The sequence below is a fragment of the Pseudophryne corroboree genome, chromosome 4 (genome assembly GCF_028390025.1).
Source record: "Pseudophryne corroboree isolate aPseCor3 chromosome 4, aPseCor3.hap2, whole genome shotgun sequence".
In the NCBI taxonomy this organism is placed as follows: Eukaryota; Metazoa; Chordata; class Amphibia; order Anura; family Myobatrachidae; genus Pseudophryne; species Pseudophryne corroboree.
In genome coordinates, this window is record NC_086447.1 from 444,188,435 (window position 1) to 444,206,241 (window position 17,807).

Genomic DNA, 17,807 nt, shown 5'->3' on the forward strand with positions numbered 1-17,807 from the left:
TGGGATCTAACAGCCCACCTTTTCAAAATATTTAGCGCAGGTGATGTATGCCTTACATCCACATATAGATGCTTGCACTTTATGACTCCTAAAAGCTTTCACGCTGTTTCTGACAGTTATTGGGATCTCACCCCCACCTTTTTTCACTTTCTCACACAGGTGTTGGATGCTTTGCAAGCCCATATAGATGCCTCTATCTGCTTCCCTAGCACAGTGGCATGCAGTCAGGGTAGCTTTCTATTGTATCTCTGGCATGCCCAACATGCTAGGTGCGATAGATTGCACAAACGTACAGCTGAGACCACCTAGGGGCAGGTAGTACATATATATTAATAGACATCAAGACCAGTCTACTAATGTCCAGGTGGTTTGTTATGCAAAACTTTAAATTATGAGTATTGTTGCAGGTTACCCTGGCGGATGTCATGACTCCTTCATCCTCAGTCAATCATCCCTCTATGAAAAATTTGAAGGCGGACAAATGCCAGACATGTGGCTTCTGGGCATGTAACTATATATGTGGCTTTTGTGATGCAGACACAATAACCACTATGTAACCAATATGTTACTGTATACCTGCAGTACTTTACATTCTATAATATCTATGTGTTTCAGGTGATGCGGGGTATGGCTGTTTCTCCTGGCTTTTGACTCCATTATCTCGCCCTGATTCCCCTGCTGAACACAATTACAATCATGCACATAAGGTCACTCGGACAGTGACAGAAAAGATGTTTAGGTGTGCTTGAATCTTTGTTTTGGCATCTGGATAAGTCTGCTGGCCTTTTGTTGTATAGTCCCTTAACCACTTAACTGACAAAATATTTCCTGAAAATAGCTCAGAAAATTTCGTTTTTTTTTTCTATGAGTGAATTAGTTGTAGAATGTGTATTTAACGTTATTCAAAATTTTTTTTTTGTAAAAAAAAATATTATTTGAAAAAAATAGCTTAAAAAGCCGCCAAAACATTGGAACATCATGACCATCGGAAACATCGCGAGCATTGTGGCTTTCATTTTGAAAGCCGGGAAAGCCACCAGGTACACAGGGAGGGCTTGAGGGGGTTCATTTAAAGTTCCCCAGCGGCTACTATTGTCTGCAGCTGCTGGGTGGGGGGTTCTGCCATGCTGACCGATCAGCAGTGATTGGCAGCATGGTAAACACTGGGGGAGGGTGCAGGGAAACAGAGGGACTGGAATAACAGCAGCAGCGGAGGGAAATGTCCCTTCCCTGCCGCTGCAAACACTGTTTATCTGACTGGTCACATCCTGTGTGACCAGTTCAGATAAGACACTTGCTGGTATGGTCGCATCTGATGGGACCATGCCAGGAAAGTAGTTAAGGGTGACTAGAATTTGGTTATGTTGCTGTTTTCTTCATAACATACAGTATGTTTGCAACAACATCAGCCACATGACGTTGAAGAAAACAGTCAGCAAATAGAGGAGTTAGGGAGTAATTCAGAGTTGATTGCAGCAGCAAATTTGCTAGCATTTGGGCAAAACCATGTGCACTGCAGGGGGGTAGATATAACATTTGAATAGAGAGTTAGATTTGGGTGGGTTATTTTGTTTCTGTGCAGGGTAAATAATGGCTGCTTAATTTTTACACTGCAATTTAGATTTCGGTTTGAACACACCCCACCCAAATCTTACTCTCTCTGCACGTTATATCTGCCCCTCCTACAGTGCACCTGGGGTGTCATTCTGACCTGATTGCACGCTGCCATTCATTGCAGCGCAGCGATCAGGTCAGAAGTGCGCATGTATCAGCGCTGCAGTGCGCAGGCGCATGGCTTATAGCTGACAGCTGTCGTTGCCTAGTGATTGCCTCTGCCTGATTTACAAGCAGAGGCGGTCACTGGGTGGGAGGGGGCAGCACGGTGGCATTTGGCCGCCATTTTGTGGGCGCGGGGGGCAGGCCGCAGCAACAAGTATCTCCCAGCCAGCACGCAAAAGCTGCACTGGCAAGGAGCTACTCCTGAAGTGCAAAAGCATCGCCGCTGTGCAATGCTTTGTACTTCTGCGGGGGGTGAGGATGTGGGCCTAACATGCGGGGCGGACTAGCCCTGTGCTGGGCATCCCCATGCATGTCACTGTGGCTGATCGTAGCCCTACAAAATTTTGCAGGGCTACGAACAGGTCTGAATTAGGTCCATGGTTTTACCCAACAGCTAACAAATTTGCTGCTGTGATCAACTCTGAATTAGGCCATTAGTACCATCTGGCGACAGTTGAAGTACAGATGTAGGGAGGCCGGTAAGGTAGCCACTAATAGAACAACATTTTTCAGATAAGTATATTTCCACCAATGTAATGTATTTGAAAGTAGTGCAACTACAGTATAAACTTATCTTTTTGTGTTGATATTTTCCCAACAACAGTCTCAATAATAAGTGATTCATATTACACTATGGGGGTCATTCCGACCCGTTCGCACACAGCGGTTCTTCACTGCGGTGCGAACGGGTCAGAACTGTGCATGTGCAGTGTGCACATTGCGCACGCGCATCATTGCCCGATGACGTCCGTCGCCGGGCAACAGCGCGCACAGCGAAAAAAGAAGATACAGCGCCGATCGCAAGAAGATTGACAGCGGAGAGGCATCCCGGGGCGGATACTCACCGTTGGATGCCGTTTTCAATGAGTAGTCATCCGAATGCAGGCGTGTCCAGTCAAATGGAGGGCAGATGTATGACGTCAAAGCCGGGAGGAACGTCGCTGGATCATTCGCACAGGGTAAGTAGATCCAGCCTTACTCTTCCACTGCACAAAACTTTTTCAGCTAAGCAGAGCTGCACAAGCGAACACAGCCCTGCTAAGCTAAAATACACTCCCCCATAGGCGTGGATTAGTTGATCGCACCAGCAGCAAAAAGTTGCTGGCTGCGATCAACTCGGAATAACCACCGATAAATATCATAACAGCTATGTAGGTTTAGGTCAAACATTACTCTCGCAATATCCTATGTGTAATCATTTCCATTATAAACATTTCATCAATTTGTATGAGGACAATATTGTTTGTTAGAATCACATACACAATAAAAATGTGTTTACCTTAATAAGTAGGTATAAGACCATTCTTCTTTATACCAGAAATACTTAGACTAAAGTTTTTTTATTTAGTATTCATTGGAAGAGGAGATGTAGTAACCAATCACATTCTACTTAACAATCTTGCACTTTCTAGAAGATAATAGCTATGGGCTTAATTCAGACCTGGATGCAGCGGAATCTCACTTGTGCCTCTACTTGGTTGACAGTCAGAGGCGGTCGTGGGGCATGTTGGTGGCACTGCAGCTGCGTTTTTGGGGCAAAGTCTGGACAACGCAGGCATGTTTGGACCATTTGTGGGGTGGGCCGCAGCGGCTGCATGACATCACACTCAGCCGCTGTGATCCTAAAAGAGGCGGGAAGCCGCCTGCCTATGCAGCTAAGCTGAGTAGGTAGAGAGCTACTCGTCAGATGTGTGTTTTTTCGCACATCTATGATGAGGTCTGAATTAGGCCCTATATTCCCATTGCTTGCTCTAGCCAGGGCCGAAACTAGGATTTTCGTCACCTGGCGCAAGGCAGTAATTTGGTGCCCCCACCAAAAAAAAACCCCCAAAAAAACCCTGTCAGAGTAAAATAATCAGATTATCAAAGATTTCGCAAAAAAGGGTATACTATTGGACAATATTCTATGTGCCCCCAAGTGCACTAAGCGTCACATGCCCCCCTAGCAGCATGTTCCTCTACATGCCCACCTGTGTGTCCCAATACATTGCACTATATTATTGCACTATGTGGGTAATTCAGATCTGATCACTGGGCTGCTAATTTTGCTCTCCTGCGATCAGATAGTCACCGCCTTCAGGGGGAGTGTAAATTCGCCTTTCAAGTGTGCGATCGCATGTGTATGCCGATCTGCAGAAATTCACTTTGTGCAGTCTGTGCGCAACCCAGGACTTACTCCTCCAGTGCGATGATAACAAGCTGATCTGGGCCGGAGCTGACGTCAGACACCCTCCCTGAAAACGCTTGGTAATGCCTGCGTTTTTCCGGAGACTCCCTATAAACTCTCAGTTGCCACCCCCAAACCTTCTCTTCCTGTCAATCACCTTGCGAACGCCCATGTGTTCAGATTTTTTGCACCATCCCAACACTGACCAGCGATGCCAGTTGTTGTCCGACTCGTGTGCGCATTGCGGTGCATATGCATGTGCAGTTAGGACCTGATCGCCTGCTGTGCAAAAATGCACAACAGCGATCAGATCTGAATGACACGCTATATCATAATACTTCATCACTGCACTACATTCCACTATCCACTGCACTACATCACTATACTCTGAACTACATCACTACACTTCATGCCCCTATACACTTCAGTACATACCCTATATGCTACACTACATCACTACACTAGATCCCCTTATATGCTAAACCACATCAGTGCACCACATGCCTCTATATGCTGCATTACATTACTACACTATATGCTCTATATGGTACACTACATCACTACACTACATCCCCCTATAAGCTTCACCATATCGGATCCCCCCATCTGGGAGGTTAATACTGGTAACTTGTACCACAGTGCCAATAATAAAGTCTGTATTTAAACTCACCACAAAGTTGCTGTAGTTATACTCAGTGACATTTGGAGGTTGTCCAGTCCCTTAGTTTCCACTGTCAAAACCGGAAGCCACAGTGGTGCGTTCCACAGCCTGCAAGCTGTGTCGAGCGACGGATCACCACGGCTCTGGGAGGCGGTGGACATCAGCGGAGGGGAACGAGGACGGCAGAGACGGGGATCCACCACACCATGAGTGAGAGGTACATGAGCGCTGTAATCAGCTAACGTGTCACCAGGATTTATCCCTATAAAGATACTTTAAAGACTGCATGTTAAGGAAAGGTTCCCAGTGTGGATCAAGTCACTTGCACAGCAAAGTGTAAAAAGATAAGAGGCTATACCATTAAAATATTGATATAGACTGGTTTGATGAGATACAACATAAGCCTATTTGGCTAAGGATACCAGGTCCCAGGACATTTTTTGCCGTTGAGGCATTGACTTTTAATTAAATTGGTTTAACACAGAGTATTTTTATATTGGCTATATTCATTGAATGATCTAGTCATTTTTAACCATATGCTAATTAAGTAATCTTTTAATTTGTGATTATTAAATGTCATATTCAGTCTGACATTAGTCTCTGTCTTCCCTGTTGTCTTTCAAATGTTGCGCCAAGAATTCTGTATATAATTAACCCTAACCAGTGAGGGTACTGGTTCAATCTACGGCTGCACCATTTTTGTTTTGTCACTTCTGTAGAAACATTTCTGTATTTTCCTCCCCTTTTTTTCCTCTTTTCTCTACTCTTCTTTTTTCCATAAAGGAGTTAGCGCAGATAATACCATACTTTAAGATAGCTAGCAAATTCAGCCTTTGATTTCTGTAACATCGGTGACTGCACCTGTTAACAAGCAAAAGCCTGGGGCAGTGTGTCCTCTCAATAGTGTGTAGCAGGCAGCTTGTTATTGGTTGGTGCTGGGCAGGCAGCTGGGATCATAGCCTGCTGAAAAACACAGCAACAACAGCTTGCTTTTATAGCTTGCATGGTGTACCACACGCTAGTCACTGCATTGCAGGGCAAAGAAGAGAGTTTAAGACAGTAGCTAGCATAGGAGAGATCTCAGGTATTGGAGCTCATCCGCACAACATTGGAGCCAGCTGCGGGCAGACAAGTGGGTCACAGACACTGCCCCTGGAGCCGTCTGCTGTCTCACTGGAGCAGCATTTAACTGCTGATAAAAAAAATAACAATAATGCTCTGCTCCTCTGCAAATCCTCGGCGCCCCATCAAATCCTGCACCTGGGCACATGCCCCCTTAGCCCCCCCTAGTTGGCCTGCCTAACACATCTGACTTAAGCTTCCTTGGAAGAGACACATGTGTGGATGGGCCACAATTATTTGGTGGTAAAAACCCAAAGCTAATATACTTACCAGCTCCTCTATCATAATCAGCTTCAGGCAGAGTGGGGGGCATGGACACCTGTTGTTGTGGACCTTTGATTCACTGAAAATTGATATGTAGCATTTGATTAACACTCAATTATTTTTGGAAAACATTTTTTTAAAATATGTGACATTTGTAAGTTTCTTTAACATACATTGACAGTATATCAGTGACTGTTAAAAGCCCTACACACTGGCCGATTTTCTGAAAGATATGAACGATCTCGTTCATAAATGAACGAGAACTCGTTCATATCTTTCAGTGTGGAAACTCCAGCGATGAACGATGCGCGGCCCCGCGCTCGTTCATCGCTGGTCTCCCGTCGGCTGTGCATGCAGGCCAATATGGACGATCTCGTCCATATTTGCCTGCACTTCAATGCAGCCGCGTGACGGGGGGAGTGAAGAAACTTCACTCCCCCCGTCACTGCCCCCCCGCCGCCGGGTCGCTCATCGGCCGTTTCGGCCGTCGGGCACCTCGGCGGCGCATCGTCAAATGAGTAGGGCCCTTTACAATGGCAACCAACTTTGATTATTTTCTAAAACAATAAAAACAATTATTTGATGTACTTATATTTTTTGATAAAGATTTTTTTAAATATGTTTGACGTCATTTCACACAACACTACAAATGGGAAGAATCTAGCAAAGTATTGGACAACCACATATCAAAAAACAAAACAAAAAAACATACAATACATATTTAAACACAGGATAGATGCAACATTAAATCTGCACACTCTCAACTTATATTTAATTTAAAAAAAACCACAATGAGCCAACATCAAAATACAAATAAATGATTTAGGCAGTGACTTTACCATACTGAAGTGCACACAAACAACACAAACATGATAAGAGGTGATGTTGGTGTACTACAAACAAAGTAAAGCAAATTTGAAGCTTAAGGGGTTATGGGGCAGATGTATTAACCTGGAGAAGGCATAAGGAAGTGATAAACCAGTGATATGTGCAAGGGGATAAAGACACCAGCCAATCAGCTCCAATATGTAAATTAACAGTTAGGATCTGATTGGCTGGTGCCTTTATCACCTTGAACATATCACTGGTTCATCACTTCCTTATGCCTTCTCCAGGTTAATACATCTGCCCCTATATTACATAGATGAAGGCACTAACTGAAACAACAAAGGGAAAAAACAATAGTATGTCACAAAAAACAGTTGGCAATATAGATGTCAGTCTTGTGAGCAGACCCATAGTAAGGCGCACAGGCTGAAGGCCCATACAGCAATCAATACAGTATTGGCATGTAGGCATTATGCAACAATACATTACAACAGTAATGTCACTCAAATTCTTAATGCTTCACAAAAAAAAAAAACATTAAAAAAACAGAAAAGCACTTTGGAAACTATACAGCAATGACACACATCCAGAAACTCATTGCTTTCAAAAATAAATAAATAAATAAATAAATAAATAAATAAAAATGTCCCAAAAGCATGCAGGATTATGATTCATAAAAGCATAAAAAAGCACAGTATACAGCATATTTAAACATGTTTACATATTACAACACTTTCAAAATAGAAAACAAGAAGACAAACACACGTATCACCCTTCTTAGGCTGATGAGAATCCACAACATAAGTTGCTCTCACCACTTCTGGAGGGATAAGGGTCCATATGGGCTCTTCATATTCCAGGTATGACGTCACAAATGGATGGTCACCTCTTGTTTGGGTTGATGACTTGGCCTCATTGGCCATTTTTGCCTCGACACAGCACTTGATGTCATAAAACCTTTTTCTGCACATATCCTCTGTGCGCTTGACCAAGCCCTCACTGTTTAAAGCAGCCACAACTGTCTTCCATAAAATGCCTTTTTTTGTGGGTTGACTATGAGTTTTTGCAGCCTGAATAGCTGAAGATGGTGCTTCATAATCTCCCGAACCAAAGCCACATATTCAGCAAAGGTAAATTTTACATTGTGGCCCATCTTGGTTGTGGTGCATGGCAGTGGAGCTACATCACTCTCAGAAGAAGAATCTGCAGCCTCCTCTGCCACCTCTTCCCCCACACTAACCTCCTCCACCTCACTAACCTCCTCTACCTCACTCACCTCTGACTGGGACATACTTGACACAAACACTGAACACTAAAAAATAAAGACACACTAAACACAATCCTCCACTACCTCTACACAGCACACACCACACACACACACACACACACACACACACACACACACACACACTGACAAGAGACTTGAAAAAAAAATTACAAGGACAAAAAAACTAACAAACTACTGAACAAGAATGACACGACTAGAAGAATGAAATGACAACTTACAAACACAGTGCAGCACTCAGAAATCGCTAACCAAACTCCAACAACTCACCAACTCCTCAGACAACAACCTCTCACCTCTCCACTAACTAAACCCACGACGTTCGGACAGTTTGGGGTGTATTTATGGTTGTGCTTTGACACTTCCACATATTCAACACAACCAATCACACACGAGTGGCAAAAGCGAAAGTACAAGTGTTAACGTGGCCACAACTGAAAAATCACTGCCGCTATTGAAAAAACACAAATCATGTGGCACACCAACCATGTTTGGCCGGAATAACACAATGTGGCCGGAAATATACTTTTAGGAATACGAATAATATCGACAACTTAGTAAATTTCCAATTTTGGTTTTAAAAAGTAGCAAAAAATCACGGTCGATGTCATCTACGATTAATCTTGGCAAAATTTGACAGAAACATGTTTTGCATAGTTCCCTAATTCTACACATCAGATTACATGGTCTACTGTCTCTACTCAGTAACTCCATTCATCATGTACTGTGCATTGCTCTTCCCTTCTAAACTACTGTTCTTCCCTCTTTACAGTCTGCATTAAGAAATCTTTCTGGTGAAAGGAGGGCTAACCCCTGAAACGTTGTTTTATGTGACAGTTCAGTATAATAATTTTTTAAGACTACCTACTTTCATGTTTACTAGGGGTGTGCACCGGGTTCTGGGTTTTGGTCTTGGATCTGTATTGGTTTTGCCAACACCGCCCTTGCTGATTTTGGTTTTGGATCTATATTTTTTTGGGGAAAAAATCATAAAAACTGCTAAAATAACAGAATTGTGTGTGTATTTGCGTGGGGGGGGGGTTCTGCAATATTATTAACCTCTATAATATTAATTTCTACTCATTTCCAGTCTATTTTGAACAACTCACAGATCACAATATTGTTTTCATCCAGTTTAGGCTAAAATGTTGCACTGAGGTCACTGGATGACAGAGCTAAGCAACAGAAGTGGGCAGCACATACACGTGGCATTTCTAGGAGTGGCATTGCAGTGGCAGACAGGGTGGCAGTTTCATAAACTATGCAAAAACAATGCTCCAAAGAGCACATAATGCAAAGAAAAGAGGCGCAAGATGGAATTGCCCTCCCACCCACCCTTATGTTGTATATATTAAACAGGACACGCACAGTTTAACAAACCAATCATTTCAGTGACAGGGACTGCCACTTGTGGTTGAAATAATTGGTTTGTTTGGGTCCTCACAAAACAATTTTTTTAGAAGGACTACCTCCTTTAAGTAATTACTCTGAGGATGTTGATGATGAGGTGATAATTACATTATAATCTTGTACAATAAATTTTATGTCTTCGCCTTAACTGACTTAACATGGAGGAGGTGCCTAGATGGCTAACGTTCCTACCTCTACTAAATTTGGCCTCAGAAATTGTGCAGATGCTTTCATAAACATTGTCAGGATTGGGGTAAAATTAATGACACATCCAAGAGGTGGCTTTTTTGGTATCATGCCTTGGCATCGCAATGGCTTTATTTTTATCACGGTGAACAACTGCAGCCACCAGTGGCTGACTTACTTACACAAACAAAATCATTAACATCTTCACTTTCAGATAGTACACACATATCCCCCTCATCCTGTCCCACTTCCACACATGAATCCTCAATTTGTATTATGCCCTCCTCATCAGATTCATCACCATCTTTAGTTGTACTGCTCCCCACATGTGCGTATGGTTCAGAAATGGTGGAAGGAGGTGAAAGAGGCTTCTCCATGAGGACAGTGCGAGAGATGTCACCCCTAAACGTTCTTCAAGGATTTCTGATGGTTCTGATTCTGAATGGGCAGTTTGTCTTACCTCCTCAGCAGCTAACTTTCTTTTTATTTGTTTTTCTTTGACACTCTAAAATTAAATGATTTTACATAACCTGACTTAATCCCTCTATGCCCTGGGCATCTGCCTTTGCGGATAACATTGATGAACTTGCATTGTCAATATCATGACCAGTGGTGTCATTAGGGGGTTTCGGGGGGTGCGGCCCACACCCAGGTGTCACCCTTCAATGGGGTGACACCAAAGAGAGCTGTACCCCTGCACCCCCATCCCATCCACACCTTCAGCGGCACTCACACTCAGTCCTGGCACCAAGTATATCTGTACATGATATTGGTGGTTGCAGATCTTACCAGAAACAACCATCCCTAGCTCTGCACTTTGTCTCTGCTTCCTGGTCCAATGCAGGCTGGACACAGGAGCACTGACAGTCACATTACTGACATGTCATGTGCTGTAATGAGGCCTGTGGTGCAAAGGCATCTGTACTCTGCTCCCTCCTCTACATGTTCAGCTGCAGCACATGGGCTCCCTTTCCCACCTCCACCACCCATGTAAACCTTTACCTTGGCCCTGTCCATCATGATCAACTACAGGAACATACTGTGTGTATATATATATATATATATATATATATATACACACACACCCCAATCACAATAAAATTGTGATCACATCGCTGATTTAGGGTAACACGCCACGATGTTTCCAATCACAGTGTCTGCATGTGACGTCACATGGCCGCCCCGAACCCATCTACAGTTATGACGGCATTACCCCGCAGTGCCAAGGCGATAACCCCAGAACGCCATGTCACCACCCCGTGAACTCCATTGCCTGTCAATCAGGCAGAGGCATTCGCATAAGTTGGATGCGATTGCATCTTACTTTGTGAGCATGTGCGGTATGGTCCATGGGGGGTGACACCATCAATTACCACACCAAATGACACCAACCCTAGTGACATCACTAATCATGACTAGTGGCAAAGGCTTCAGCACTAGTAGTATCCTCAATTTCTATCAACACAAAGTGGGGTTGACCTTGACCGACAGTGTCGCACAGAGAGAGAGAGCACCCCTTTTTCAGATACAGCAGAGAGAACCCCTTTTTCAGATACAGCAAACAGAGAGAGAACCCCTTTTTCAGATACAGCAGACAGAGAGAGCACCCCTTTTTCAGATACAGCAGAGAGAGCACCTTTTTTTCAGATACAGCAGAGAGAGCACCCCTTTTATTTACAGACAGAGCACCACTTTCAGATACAGAAGCACCACTTTTATATACAGCACATAAAGCACCCACCCCACGCCATGCCAGACACAGTACTGGATACGGACACGTCCGTCCAATACACTCTCCAATGCCGGAGTGAAGATGGTGCCCATCACCGGGGACTTATATAGAATCCTAAACCAGTGAGAATTTGACAGCAGGATGATGACTTTTTGCCTTGTTTTGGGATCTTAGTAAGGCGTGAAGTTCCGGGCCGGACTAGAATCGCAGCACGGATCACAAAGTTTGGTGGGGGGAGTACCGAACCCGCTCGTCCCTAATTGTTACAGGGGGTACCAAAGCAGGCTCCAACCTGTTTGTGGAGTGCAGGACTATCTGTGTTTTTTATACCTGCGCCCAACCCTATACTCAGTGTTGTATGTGAGAAAAAAAAAGGGGAAAAAGAAAATAAGTAAAATTAGTAAATAAGTAAAAATTGAGAACAGTAGCGAGTCAGAATGTGGGAAGAGAAAACATTTGAAAAGAGTCAATTGAGGTGAGTTACAGTAGGTGTGGCCTGGCAGGGCCAAACTATGAAGACTATACCAAGAGGCCCAAATGGCATGGTACTTGTCCACTGTGTGTTCATCAAGCTGGAAATATATTCCATTTTGGAGACATACCAAATTTGATTCAAAAGTTCAGGTTGGGATGGGGGGGATGGGTGTTGCTTCCATGCTTTAGAAATTTGAAATTTAGCCATGCATGCTATATGTAGGACCAATTGGTTATCTGATTTAGTTAACTGGCAAGTAGGACTAAGGGGGTAATTCAGATCTGATCGCTGGGCTGCGTTTTTTGCTGTCCTGCGATCAGATAGTCGCCACCTACAGGGTGAGTATATTTTTCGCTGTGCAAGTGTGCGTTCTTATGTGTTAGCAGAGCTGCTAAAAATCAGTTTGTGCAGTCTCTGCGCAGCCCAAGACTTACTCTTCCAGTGCGATTGAATCCTTCTAATCGAGGGGCGGAGCTGACATCAGACAACCATCCTCAAAATACTTGCACATGCCTTAAATTTTCTGGACACTCCCTGTAAATCAGTTGCCACCCACAAATGGCCTCTTCCTGTCAATCACCTTGCGTACCCCCATGTGAATGGATACTTCGCACCGTCCCGTGGCTGACCGGCAATGCCCGTTGTAGCTGTCTGACGCACCTGCGCATTTCGGTGCATACCCACATGCGCAGTTTGGACCTGATCTCCCTCTGTGCGAAAACACACAGCAGCTATCAGATCTGAATTACTCCCTAAATACCATCACGTATAGACTCAATAAGAGTTTTCCTTAATAGGAGGGAGGGTCCAGGGACAGAATTGTGTGATACAATAAAAAGATAATGCCTCTGTCCATGGGTGGCAGATATAAAGACACTCATTATCATTGGGGCATAAGGGGGTCCAGATTCCCTAAGGCAAGTAGTAACAAAATTTCAAATGTGAAGGTATTAGTAGAAATAGGAGTTTGGGAGGAAGTACCTCTCCTGAAGGTCAGCAAAAGAGTGTGGAACCGTACTGCCAAATATATGGCAAAATCTGCTGTCCATGTAAAAGGACATAAGAGGAGATTGGCCAGGGGGAAAAGATGGATGGTGCTATAAGAGAGTTTGGGGTGAGGGGTAAGCAAAACGGAAGAATTTAGTGACCAAGGAATCCCAGACCAATAATGTGAGAGCAACTGTGGGTGCTGATTCGGTGGCTTCAGGTCTATGGCAAGAGGGAGGCCATGGGAGGTGAGAGAGAGAGTCAATCCATCAAGGTCGCTTTCCATATCTACCCAACTATTCATACCCCATGGAGAGTGCCATGCCACTAGCTGGCTGGAGGCATGGTAATATTTGGACAAAGACGGGAGGCCCAAACCAACAAGTGGAGCTCTTCTGGAGAATTTCCCTACTTAGTCAGGGTTTTTTATCATTCCATATAAATTTACCGTACAGTGTTTGGAGAGAAGTCAGGACCCGAGAAGGGACAGAACGGGAAGGGTCTGGAATAGATGCAGTAGTTTGTGCAGAACATTCATCTTAATAGCGTTAATGCGGCCTATCCAGGATATAAAGAGTTTTTTCCAGTGAAGAATGTTTTTTGTGATCGCCGTGAATGGGGGGGGGGGGGGGGGGGGGTGTTATTAGCTGTGCATAGGGAGAAACATAGGTTTTGGTCAGAGAAACACCTAGACACTTTAATTAATCCTGGCACCATGTGAAGTTAAAATTAAGCTTAAGAAAGTACAAGGATAGGTCTGGGAGGTGTAAAGGGAGGGCTTCTAACTTGTCATGGTTATTTATTATTTATTTATTTGTTAACAGTTTCTTATATAGCGCAGCATATTCCATTGCACTTTACAATTAAAACAACACTAATAGAACAAAACTGGATAAAAATGGACAAACATAGAGGTAGGAAGGCCCTGCTTGCAAGCTAACAATCTGTAGGGAAATAGGCATTGAAAAGATAGATGCTACCTATTGGTAGGTTCTTCATGGGTTGTATGATATGATCACCCCACATTAATGACCAAGTGTCAGAAGGGTGTGAGAGTAAAGAAAACCAAAATATGTGATGTTATGTACAGAGAGGATGTAATTAGATTGGGAAGCACGGACGGTTATGTTGATGGGTCTGGAATTTTATAGGCATGTCTGAAAAGGTGAGTTTTCAGGGAATGTTTAAAGATTTGGAGACTAGAGGCAAGTCTTATTGTGCATGGGATTGCATTCCACAGAGTGTGTGAAGCCCGGATAAAGTCCTGTAATTTTGACTGTGAACATGTAATGCGTGTGGATGAGAGATGCAGATCTTGTGCAGAGCGGAGAGGTCAGGTAGGGAGATATTGTGAGATGAGTGAAGAGATGCATGTTGGTGCAGTTTGGTTAATAGCCTTGTATGTCAGTAAAAGTATTTTATATTTAATACTGTAGAATACCGGTAACCAATGGAGGGACTGACAGAGTGGATCTGCAGATGATGAACGTCTAGTGAGGAAGATTAGCCTTGCAGCTGCATTCAGAACGGATTGTAGTGGTGAGAGCCTATGTTTGGGAAGACCGGTCAGGAGACTATTACAATAATAAATGCGGGAGATAATGAGAGCATGGATTAGAGTTTTTGCTGTGTCTTGTGTAAGATATGGTCATATTTTGGATATGTTTCTTAGATGTATGTAACATGATCTTGAGACAGATTGAATGTGGGGAACAAAGGACAGTTCAGAGTCAAGAATGACACCTAGGCAGCGATCTTGTGGGGTAGGGATGATTGCTGAGTTCTCAACAGTGATAGAGATATCATGTTGGTGACTACTATTAGCCGGTGGAAATAAATTAATTCTGTTTTGGAAATATTACGATTGAGGTGGCGAGATGTCATTCAAGATGAAATGGCAGAAAGGCATTCAGTGACATGGCCCAATACAGAAGGTGACAAATCTGGGGAGGATAGGTAGATTGAGTTTCATCCACATACAGATGGTACTGAAATCCAAAATAGTTGATTAGTTTGCCAAGAGATGTGGTATAGATAGAGAAAAGCAGACAACCTAGGACTGAGCCTTGCGGTACTCCAACTGAGAGAGGTAGCGAAGAGGAGGTGGAATCAGAGAAACGAATACTGAAGAAGCGATTAGATAGGTAGGATGAGAACCAAGAAAGGGCTATGTCCTGAATACCTAGGGATTGTAGTGTTTGTAAGAGAGTGGTCAACAGTGTCAAAAGCAGCAGAGAGATCAAAAAGAATAAGTAGTGATTAATGGCCTTTAGATTTAGCAGTGACCAAATCATTCACTTCCTTAGTCTGTGCTGTATCTGTGGAGTGTTTGGCATGAAATCCTGACTGAAGTGGGTCCAGTAGGCTGTGTGAGTTAAGAAAGTGTGTGAGGCGAATGTAGGCAAGTCTCTCAAGTAGCATGGGAGCTGAGAGATGGGACCGTAGTTTGAGAGAGTTAGGGTCAGAGTTTTGTTTTTTCAGAATGGGAGTAATCACTGCATGCTTGTACAGAGAAGGAAAGATACCAGTAAGCAGAGAGAGATTACAGATTTTAGTTAAGGTTGGGATGAACACAGCAGACAGAGCTTTACTAATTTGTGAGGGTATAGAGTCAAGGGGAGAGGTAGTAAAGTAGGCAGATGAAAAGAGTGCAGATACTTCATCTTCATTTGTAGGATCAAATGAAGAGAAGGTGTTAGAGGGTTCAGGCAGGGAATTGAGCAGGTCACTTGCTGTGGAAGAGCATACCATTTCATTTTGGATCTCAATTTTGTCCTTGAAATAGGAAGCAAGATCTTGCGCACTGACAGTGGCTGGTGGGTTGCATGAGGGAGGGACAAGAAGTGATTTAAATGTATTAAAAAGTCACTTGGGGTTAGAGGCTTGAGCAGAGAAGAGAGATTGGAAATATGTTTGTTTGGCAGTTTGCAGAGCATTACGATAAGAGTGGTACATGGTCTTATATGTGAGAAAGTCACTTGAACTACGAGATTTACGCCACTAGCGTTCTACTTTACGTGAGAGTTTTTGTATGTGCCTATTGTATTTAGAGTGCCACGGTTGACATCTAAGTCTACGTGGAGACCAAGATGGCGGCACGTGTATACGCTGCGGCTGTACCTGCTCTTGTAGTTAAAGGCGGTGTGGATGCTGTTTTTATTGCCGGCGGAGTACGTGCCCGTGGAGGCTGCAGTGTGACAGGAGTGTTGGTGGTCCTGGGCGTTTTCAGCGTCCTACTCGAGGGTTGCAGCAGTGGGATGGTTTACCCCCGGGAGGTGCTGCTGGGTTTCCGGCTGCCTCCTGAGCTGCTGCCCGCACCTCCGGCGTTGCCTTTGATGTTACTGAGGCCGCGGTGGATAGGTGCGGCTTCCCCTGCATCATGGATCGGAAGTGGAAGTGGAACCGCTGCTTCGCTGACCCCGGCGGCTTCTGTGAGTGCGGGTAGTGGAAGCGCTGCTGCGCTGACCCCGGCGGCTTCTGTGAGTACTGGTTCTGTGGGAGCGGCGGTGAGCGGTTCTATCCCTGTGGCTGCGGAAGTGTTTGCCATTTCTGCTACCAGCGATGCTGGGATGGCGGGTGCTGATGGGGGTCTTGAATCTAGTCTCCCTGGTTCTGGTCCCTCTACTTCCAGGCTATCAGGAATGCAGGACTGCCAGGAGATTGCCCCAGGATCGCATGTGAGAGTGTCTATGTTCCCTCAGTCTGTGCAGAATGGGCATAATTACGATCATTCAAGGGGTGGGAGCAGACAACGTCCCAGCAAAGGGAAAAATTATTATTTTCGGTTGTGGAGCCCCAAGTTTGGCTGGTTATGGCTGAAGAGGAGGGAGAGGAAGCAAAAACGGGGCAAACGTGCCGATATTAAGGCCAGACTCAGTCTGTATTCATTGAGGCCCCCTATACCTAGCTTGCTTTTGGCTAACGTTCAGTCACTAGCCAGTAAGCTTGACGATTTACATGTGGATTGTGCAAATAAGAAATATTTAAAGTACTGTTCATTATATATTTTTACTGAAACTTGGTTAAAGGGCTCTGTTCCGAATTCAGCTGTATCAATTGATGACAGGATTTTATTTAGGGCGGATCGGACTCTGTCTTCTGGGAAAAGCAGGGGTGGTGGGCTTTGTGGCTTCATGCATAGTTCGTGGTGTGTTGACGCCACTTTGATTGATACTAATTGTTCGATGGATATTGAATATTTGATTAAGTGTAGGCCTTTTTATTTGCCATGGGAAATTTCTGTTATAGTTATTGTTGCCGTTTACATACCCCCTTGTGCGAATGTTAATCAGGCTTTGGAGATTCTTTTTAGTACTGTAGGTTCTTTACAGACTAGTTATGCTGAAGCATGTTTTATTGTGGCGGGTGATTTTAATCAGGTGGATTTTAACAAAGTTATGCCAAGATTTTATAAGTATGTGTCGGTCCCTACGCGGGGAATGCACACATTAGATCAGGTTTATTCTAATCTAAGTTTAGCATATGAGACTTTCGCTTGTCCTCATATCAGCAATTCCGATCATTTGTCCCTATTTCTGCAGCCCATTTATAAACCTCAGGTTAAAAGAGTGAAGCCTGTAGTTAAAATGGTCACAATCTGGCCTGATGGTGCAATGATGAGGTTGCAGGATATGTTGGAATTTACAAATTGGGAATTGTTTATTGAAGAGTGTTTGATCAATGGATCAATTGAGATTGATTCATTGGCTTCTCTGATTTCTTGTTATATTAACACATGTACAGAGAGTGTAACGGTGAGGAAGAAAATAAAAACTTTTTCCAATGAGAAACCTTGGCTAAATGGGGAGGTTTGTGCTCTGTTTAGAGCTAGGGACAGAGCTTTTAAGGCTGGTGATCAGGCTGCTCTGAGACTTGCTAGGGCACAACTTAGGTTAGGCATTATAAAGGCGA